Source organism: Pelodiscus sinensis, chromosome 1 (assembly GCF_049634645.1).
Source record: "Pelodiscus sinensis isolate JC-2024 chromosome 1, ASM4963464v1, whole genome shotgun sequence".
NCBI classification, from domain to species: Eukaryota; Metazoa; Chordata; order Testudines; family Trionychidae; genus Pelodiscus; species Pelodiscus sinensis.
The window spans coordinates 281,052,713-281,062,375 of record NC_134711.1 but is presented as its reverse complement, the minus strand read 5'-3'; the positions used below and the strand labels follow the sequence as shown (position 1 = coordinate 281,062,375).

The 9,663-nt window shown below is 42.3% G+C and overlaps 1 pseudogene; it reads right to left on the bottom strand.

The window, feature by feature from the left end:
• Positions 1-7,741: 7,741 nt before the first annotated feature.
• On the bottom strand, positions 7,742-7,863 carry LOC112545170 (U5 spliceosomal RNA; annotated as a pseudogene).
• Positions 7,864-9,663: the final 1,800 nt, after the last annotated feature.

The following is a 9,663-nucleotide window of genomic DNA, read 5'->3' as shown; positions in this document are numbered from 1 at the left end:
TATTTTATTCAGTTATTATTTAATAACACATTCATACACTACACATGAACACCTGTATTAGTGTGAATGGTGAAATTGTTTCCTGGATGCCAAAATAGCAGACATTTCTGGCTTTAGATTTGTTGTCCCTAACATCAACAGTAACCTGAGATTATCATCGGACAAGTTTGTTCTCAAATTGTTCTTCACGTATTTCATTCTTGAAAATGTTTGTTCACACAGGTATGTTGTTCCAAAGATTGAAAGGTACCTTGATGCAAAAGTTTTGACATTAGGAAAGTCTTCCTTGGGCAAAAACTGGTAAAAACCCACCAGTCCTATTTTGAACTTGTCCCTAAGGAGGTCATTTGCTTGCAACTCAATGACTTCCAGCTGCAGTTCATCTGGGCAACTGGCCACATCTGCTTCAAATGGGTTTTGAAACAATCTCACTTCTTCTGCCTTTGAATCCAAAAAGGTCTCCACGGGCCGGATGAGAGGGCCTCGCGGGCCGCATCCGGCCCCCGGGCCGTAGTTTGGAGACCCCTGGTCTAAGGGATTGGACAGTTGTTACTAATGCAAAATATGGCTGCCAAAAAAGAAATCCCACTTCTTAGTATGTGAATGCAACTCCCTTTGAGTGTTATACATGTCTAAGTGGAGGACATTTTGTTCCAAAGCATATTAAAAAGTATCAGCTCACAATCTGCCCTGATTAGGTGTGTTGATATAGCAGCACTTCAGAGTGCAAATTATGAATGAGAAGGATAGATTGACATTCTGAGGGGTCGGAGGTGGAATTGGGCTTACACACATTCCCACCTTATTTGCCATCCTCCATTCCAGGTGAGGATAGCATCCCTGCAGTGTCTGCTCTCTATTACATACCGGCTGTGTCTAGACTGCATCCCTTTTTCGCAAACGGGATGCAAATTAGACATATCGCAATTGCAAATGAAGCGGGGATTTAAATCCCCCCCGCTTCATTAGCATAAAAATGGCTGCCACTTTTTTCCAGCTCGGAGCTTTGCCGGAAAAAAGTGCCAATCTAGATGCTGATCTTTCGGAAAATAAAGCCTTTTCCGAAAGATGAAGGATAAGGGATCTTTCGGAAAAGGCTTTATTTTCCGAAAGATCCACATCTAGACTGGTGCTTTTTTCTGGCAAAGCTCCAAGCCGGAAAAAAGCGGCAGCCATTTTTAAGCTAATGAAGTGGGGGGGGATTTAAATCCCTGCTTCATTTGCAATTGCGATATGTCTAATTTGCATCTCTTTTATGAAAAAGGGATGCAGTCTAGACACAGCCACTGGGTGTGTCTACATTGCACAGTTATTTCGAAATAACAATGCGAGAGTCTACACAGTAATTCAATTATTTTGAAATAAAATTGAAATAATGGATGGTTTATCCCAAAACAAATGTGCAGTGTAGACGTACTCACTGTGACTAGCAATCTGAACTGCTCTTAAAGGCTTAGGGAATTGTAAATAAAATAGCCACTTAATCTATATAATAGAATCAAAGAGCTGTAAGAGACCTCAGGAAGTCATCTAGTCCAGCCCCCTGTCCAAGGCAGGACCAATCCCAACTAAATCAACCCAGCCAGGGCTTTGTCAAGCCAAGACTTAAAAACCTCTAGGAATGGAGATTCCACCACCTCCCTAGGTAACCTACTTTAGTGCTTCACCACCCTCCTAGTGAAATAGTTTTTTCCTAATATCTAACCTAGACCTCCCCCACTGTAACTTGAGACCATTGCTTCTTGTTCTGCCAACTGTCACTACTGAGAACAGCCTTTCTTCATTCTCTTTGGAACCTCCCTTCAGGAAGTTTCTCATCCACTGTAATCCCTAGGTCCTTTTCTGCTGCACTGCTACTTAGCCATTCAGTCCTCAGCCTGTAAGAATGCTTGAGATTCTTCTGTCCCAAGTGCAGGACTCTGCACTTGTCCTTGTTGAACCTCATCAGATTTCTTTTGGCCCAATCCTCTAATCTGTTCAGGTCACTCTGGACCCTATCTCTGCCCTCCAGCATATCTACCTCTCCCCCTAGCTTAGTGTCATATTCAAACTTGTTGAGGTTTTGCATGGGGACCGCAGCACCCAAACGGCTGCTTGCACCGCTTGCTCCCCTGTGGTGGCCCGGCTAAGCAGTGCAGAAGTCAGACAAGAGCCATGGCGTGAGGTGAAGGATGTGACTCAGACAACAGCGCCGCCCAGAGGGAACAGCCAGCATTTCAGCATTACAGAGTCACAAACATTAGGCTACTATATATATGATGACTGTAGAAACCTTTCTTGTTACCCTTCACATCCCTTGCCAGCTGCAATTCCTAGTGCGCTTTTGTCTTCCCGATAACTGCCCTGCATTCTCAAGCAATATATTTATACTCCTCCCTAGTCATCAGTCCAAGTTTCCACTTCTTGTAAGCTTCCTTTTTGTGTCTAAGCTCACCATGGATGTCCCCGGAAAGCCAATCTGGTCACCTACCATATTCACTTTTCTTGCTGCGCATTCTCCAAAAACTTCCTGGATTGTCTGTGTACTGCTGTATTGGTCTCCCAATAGATGTCAGGGCGATTAAAGTCACCGTTGAGAATCAGGGCCTGTGATCTGGAAGCTTCTCTCAGTTGTCCCAAGAAAGTTTCGTCTACCTCATCCACCTGATCCGGCAGTCTGTAGCAGACACCAATGACAACATCAGCCCTGTTGCTTCCATCTCTAAATTTAACCCATAGACTCTGCACAGTCTTTTCTCCCACTTAGTACTGGAGTGCCAAGCAATCATACTGCTCTCTTACATAAAATGCAACTCCTCCTCCTTTTCTCCCTTGCCTGTTCTTCCTGAACTGTTTATACTCTTCCATGACAGTGCTCCAGGCATGTGAGTCATCCCACCAAGTCTCTATTATTCCAATGAAATCATAACTCTTTAATTGGGCCAGGGCTTCCAATTCTTCCTGTTTGTTCCCCAGGCTTCTTGCATTGGTGTACAAACACCTTAGATAACCAGTTGATCTCCCTGCCTTCTGCATCCAAATCAGGGGTCCTCCTTTGTTGCTCATTCCTCCTTGTGATTCTTCCTGGTGTCCAACTTCCTCACTTACCTCAGAGCTTTGGTCACCATCCCCCAATGAACCTAGTTTAAAACCCTCCTCACTAGGTTTTCAAGCCTGCCCGCGAAGATGATCTTTCCTCTCTTGGTTAGGTGGATCCCATCTCTTCCTAACAATCCCTGTGTCTGGAACAGAGTCCCATGGTCGAAGAAACCAAAGCCCTCTCTCCAACACCACCTGTGCAACCAAGCATTTTCTTCCTCAATTCAACGATCCCTACCTGGACCTTTTCCTTCAACCTGAAGCATTGATGAGAACACCACTTGCATTTCAAATTCCTTGATCCTTCTTTCTAGCACTACATAATCTGCTGTGACGTGCTCACAGTCATCCTTGGCCATATCGTTAGTTCCTATATGGAGAAGGCGAAAGGGGTAGTGAGCTGAAGGTTTAATCACTTTCAGAAGACTCTTGATCACATCCTGAATGCGAGCTCCTGGTAAGCAGCACACTTCTCGAGATTGCAGGTCTAGACAGCAGATGGATGACTCAGTCCCTCTTAGGAGGTAGTCCCTGACCACCACCACCCATCTTCCTTTGGGGATGGTGGTTGAGGATCCCCCATCCCTAGAACTGTGCATCCCATGCCTTCCGATAGAAGGTGTTCCTTTCTGATTTCTTCCCTGAGAGGTCCCTGCCAAAGCATTCTCCATCGCAGTGCCTGAAGAGAGAGCCTGAAAGTAGTTGCTTACCTCTACAGGAATTCGGACTTCAGAATTCACCAAACTGAAATAATAAATAAAAATAAGTGATATTTTTAAGGGGAAACCTATACTTTTCCTGGTTAATTGGTCTCTGAACGTCTGAAACACACAATCCGTCTGTTCTCTGAGTTGAAGCCAATCCAAATGCCATAGGTTAATGATAATACAGTGAGCCTCTGTCAATTTACTGCATCAACATCCATCACATAAAGTTATTAAATCTACATCTCTCATTTTCTATAATAGAAATAAAGTCATCGTAATAGAATGTTGTCATAAGATCAATAATTCTGAAAATAAATGTCTTGGCTTCATCTCAGTGTTTACAATACTTGATAGCTGGAGACTATTATCATTTGACAATGTTCTTTAGCAGTGGCAATGTCTCTTAATTTTAAGATTAATTAATGTATGTATTCTTTAGTTCTTGCATTATTCATATACTTTTGCATTAAAATTTCCATGTGAAGGTAAAAAAGTGGAACTATTTTTATGCACTTTAATATTTCATCACAAAAGTAGCTGGTTACCTATTTATTTTTATGCTCCCACCTTGTCTCTGCTACATCAGAAACAAAATTCACAGTAAATGTTTCCATAGTAGAGTATATATTTGTTATATATGTAAACTCTATCTTTAATTGACATTTACTGCACATGGAGGATGTAGGGATGGGAGAATACATTGTTTATATATGGTAAAAATAAGAATAACTTCATTGGTTCCCAATTTATGCTAGTCAGGGAAGACACAAACTTCAAATGATAGCTATTTGTATGTCTGTATATGTGTTATACAGCATTTGTATAAAACGTATGACTTTTAGCCTTTTTTTGTCTTTATTTAAAACCATGTTCTTTGCCACTTGAGAGAATGTTCCATAAAGATGAATAACAGTGTGTTTCTCTCATACATATACATATATGAAATGAACAGAATAGGGATTCACACCAATGTACCATAACTAAAGCTGTATTATTTATACACTTACTTACTTTTTGTACTATTCATGAGATAATATGTTGGGTGAAATCCTGACCCCATTAAATAAATGTATTTAGGAAAATTGAGACACCCCCCGCCAGCTCCAAGCAATTTCTCAAGTAAATAATCTTTCAAGATCTTATTGAAGTCATATGTGTATAGGCTACTTCTCAAATCTTTATTGCATCGTGAATATTATTTTAATAAATGTCGCATGACAGCTATGCACTATGGTCAAATGTTGGGTTTTTTTCCCACAGATTACAGAATGTCTAGATAGAAATTACCTGTTGCACAATCTAGAACAATTCAAAATAGAAATATTCCCTGCACTGTGTATGCCTAGCTTTTGTTTGAATGGATTTAATCCCTTCTGTCAGAATATTATTCCCCAATTTTGTGGACTTCATTACTAAGAAATTTTCTCCAGGCACAGCCTAATTTTTCTTTCCTTAGTTTTATCCCCAGACTTTTTATCTGAATCTTTGCATCACCATTAACACTTCTTTTCCTCTTCCTGAGTTTTCAATTATTTAACATATTTGAAGACGGATATACTTCCCTTAAATTTCTGAGAACCAAACTATACTTGTTATTTATTTTAAAAAGTCCTCATATCACAGAACGGTCCCTTAATAATCTTCTTTTCCCTTATTTAGGCTTTCTATTTAACTCTGTTGAAATAAAAAATGGATCTAGTTTTAATTATAAATTAGTAATTCCCCCATGTTGATTAATGCTTTTAGTTTGTTATAGTTTGATGTATTTTATGTTTCTGACACCTAGGTTTTTAGACAATTTACAAATGGATTAGAATATATAAAAAAAATTTAAATGCATGAAATAAACTCTCTCATACCAAATATTTTCCACTGCCATATCATACTTTTCCTTATTTCTCCAGTATTATTTCATCAATATTCGCATTCCTCAATCATTTTATTGATTCCAGCTTTACTCCAAGCCTGACTTTAGCAGATATACTGATACAACATAAGCTCCATATAGCTGAATATCTACTGTATCCTTCATTCTTTTATTTGGACTTAATGCAGAATATTTGCTGAGGCCAGCCTAATAGAAGTACATATGTTCCAGACTTCAAATGTTTTATCCTTTTAAAATAATTCTCTACGACGGGTGTGGGTAACCTTTTTTTTAATCAGAGGTCACTGACCCACAGAGTAATCAATTGGGGATAACACACAAACAAAAATACCCAACAACAACTACAACATTACTCTCCTGCTCCCTAGTGAGAAGCAAAACAACAACAAAAACCCCTCAATGCTGTTAATACTCCCAAGGTGGGAAGGAAAAAAAAGACCAACACCCCTCATTCACTCAGTATATGCCATGCTCTAGCCCAATGGGAGAGGAGACACGGATGCTGACACTTGGGTTGCTAGAAGTCACTGGTGTGGTGTCTTAAGTCCTGACAGGTGTCTTTCTCTGTCCAATGATGATAGTCATTTGGCTGTGTTTGCATGCTCCTTCTGTATATTATATTAGCTCTGTGTAGTTTATATAGTAGACACCACGACAGTCCCCAAAGACCACAAAATCAGATAAGGATTGAAGGCACCAGGCCAGGTTTATTGTAAATGAAGCACCATAATAGCTTCCCAAGATCAGATGTTTACAGGTAGACTAAGAATGTGTGCCCATGACTCAGTCAGTAACATGGGATGGGCCCCAGCTCTCTAGGTCAGACAAAGACAAATCCCTTGGGTGTATTTTTATACATAAATACAATTAAGTTACACCAGAGGCATCCCAGAAAAACTTCGCCATGCCCAGGGAATGTGTCTGCTCTTCCAACATTTTTTGTGGAAGAGTAGGCACGCTCTTTCAGAAGCCCTATCTTCCTCATTTCACAAGGAAGAAGGGATCTTCTCAAAGAGGAGGTTTTTCTGAAATTTGGCCCAGTGTAGATAGGCCAAATTTCAGAAAAGCTTCTTCCGAAAAAACAATCAGAAAAAGGTATGCAAATTGCAGAGCACAGTTTGCATACCTTTTTCCGAAAAAAGCGGCAGTCTAGATGTAGTCTATCAGGCTGTCAAGAGACCCTGTGCCAAACCTGGATCTATAAGGCTATTTTGTGTGTGGAGTATGTTAGTACCAAGATGTTTCTTCACCATGGCTGCATCTAGACTGGCAAGTTTTTTCGCAAAAGCAATTGCTTTTGCGCAAAAACTTGCCAGCTGTCTACACTGGCTGCTTGATTTTGCACAAAAGCACTGACATTCTACTGTCTGAAATCAGTGCTTCTTGCGCAAATGCTTTGACTTTCCCGTTTGGGCAAAAGCCCTTTTCCAGAAATGTTTTTGCACAAGAGGGCCAGTGTAAACAGCTAAAACCTCTTTTGTGCAAAAAAGCCCCGATGGCGAAAATGGTGATTGGGGATTTCTTGCGCAAAACCGCATCTAGATTGGCACAGACACTTTTCTGCAAAAAGTGCTTTTGCAGAAAAGCATCTGTGCCAATCTAGATGCTCTTTTCCGCAAATGCTTTTAACGGAAAAACTTTTCCATTAAAAGCATTTGCGGAAAATCATGCCAGTCTAGATGTAGCCCATATGTTCTGTCACAACCCCTTTTGAATGTGCTTCAATCCTGTGTCTAATGCCATTTACTGTTTTACACCATTAACCCTGTTCATGCCAGATTCTGTTAACAGGGCCTGCCTCTTGCTCACAGCTTCACTTTCCTTTATATTAGCAACGTCTTCACCACTATGGCCTAGGCTTTAAGATTCATGGGATTATGCTTCAGGTCTTCATTTTACTAGACGGGGTTCCTGGACATTAGTAAGATGAAATTAAGCTGGGGCCAAATCTGGCCCACAAGCCATAGGTTTCCCATTCCTGCTGCATGGAATGGAGAAGATACACATGAAATCTGAGATTTATCTCTCCTGTCCATAAAATTTAAAATCATGAGGTTTTAAAATTTAAAACCTCTAATAAAGGTTCTGAAACTTTAATCGATGCCAGTTCAGACATTCTGAAGTAACACACCAAGGAAATCTTTAGTAGAAGGTGAAAGATTTATACAATATGACGAGAAACCACAGATGAAAATCAAAGGTTTTTGACTGATGGATCACAAACAGAATTCTCCATTCTCCCTGTAAAATCAAACAAACAAACAAACAAACAAGGATGCAATAGGTCATTTCTATCTAGACATTCTGTAATCTGTGGGGAAAAAAAACAATATTTGATCCTAATGCTTGGTGTGGAGATCCTGGACCACATCGAGGTGTGGGGAGAAGAGACCAACCTCCAGTATCTCCATATCAGAAAAAGGAATGCCGATGTCTACAGCTAGATAATCACCCACCTGGCCATGCCAGTACTCTCTGAGTTCTGGATGAAGATTAAGGAGCTCTGGCAGATCTGTCACAAAGCCAGGGAGCAGAGTGGACAGACCAGGGCAGCAGTGCACATATACAGCTATTACAACCAGCTGTATGAAATACTGGGAGGGCAGCCAGTCACCTCCCCCTTAATTTTCATTGAGTCTGGCCATAACATGCCCCTCCAAGAAGTAGGAGAAAGAGGAAGAGGCCAGCTAGAACACCATGTCTATCAGTCAGGATGAGCTCCTCACCATGGAGCCAATCCCCCTCACCCCCAGGATGTGTCCCAGGCCTGGGACAATTCCTGGGAAGGCACTTCATATGAGTTCTATAACTTTCCCTAGATACATAAGGGGGCAGCCAATGGACTGTGAAGGGCTGCATCATCCTTGCTCAGCCTACTTGTCTTGGGGGCCTCACAACAGCCTGTGTGTGTGGGTGCACATGGAATGCCAGTCCAGAGCACTCAGCTGCATGATACTCTCACACAGGAACTCTCAATCCTTCTCACAAGGTTCTTGCACAGGCCTGCCTTACTCCAGCCTCTGTGGTGTGGAACTTTTCCACATCAAGCCACCACTAAATATGCTAGAGTCATGGAACCACACAGTAGTGCTGCACATGGCACAGGGTCATGCCCACAGTTAGGCAGCATCTGCTTCCCATCAAGTGCAGTGATTAGGACATTGATCCCACACATGGGAACCTACCAAAGGGAGGAAGAGGAGGGAAACTCAGTAGCACTCTTTTTGTCAAGCAGCCTCTGCCGCTTGCACACACCTCATGCAACCCCCTCACCCTCCACTGGGCAGAGATAGAAGTTCTCTCTCTGCGGGACACCACCAGTGCTGGACCTGGTGTGTGTGGGACACAGAGGGAAGCCAAGATGCTCCGTCCTCCGCCTCCTTCCAGCCACAGGCTCCTGGCCTGGCTGGCACCTTCCCATGCTAGCTTGTCCCCAGGCCATGGGGGCATAGAGGCTCTCCTGGGACTTCCGTGCCATTGCAGGAAAGTGCCCGCTGTCTTGGCAACATATGGCCTTGTTTGAAGTACATCACCATCATTTGAACTGAATCCTTCAGTGTTGGGTCAGAGATTAGGGCTAGGCTTCATACACAGTGTCTCCTGGTATAACTACCGTGGTAACTTTTCTTCACAACTGAGCTAGCTGCGAGGTTAGTGAATACCCCCATCTCTCACACCATATGCATAGCTCTCCCCTCCCTCCTTCTAGCTTTTTTCCCCAGTCGCTCCCCTGTTGTATATACCCCCAATAAACAGTCCAGTTTTGCAGGTAAGAGGGAAAGGTGAAAAGGGAGAGAAGGGGCTGGGAAGGAGGAAAGACAGACAGAGGTAATGCAGGGCTCCTTGTGGAGAGGCACAGTGAAGTGTCTCACAGCTGGCCTTGGATGAAACTCTCTCTCAAGGAGTTCCTGATGAGCACAGCCCCTTGATGTGCTCTCTAAATGGCACTGCTGTCTAGCTGCTCGAATGCCATGGCCAGCCATTCAGCCT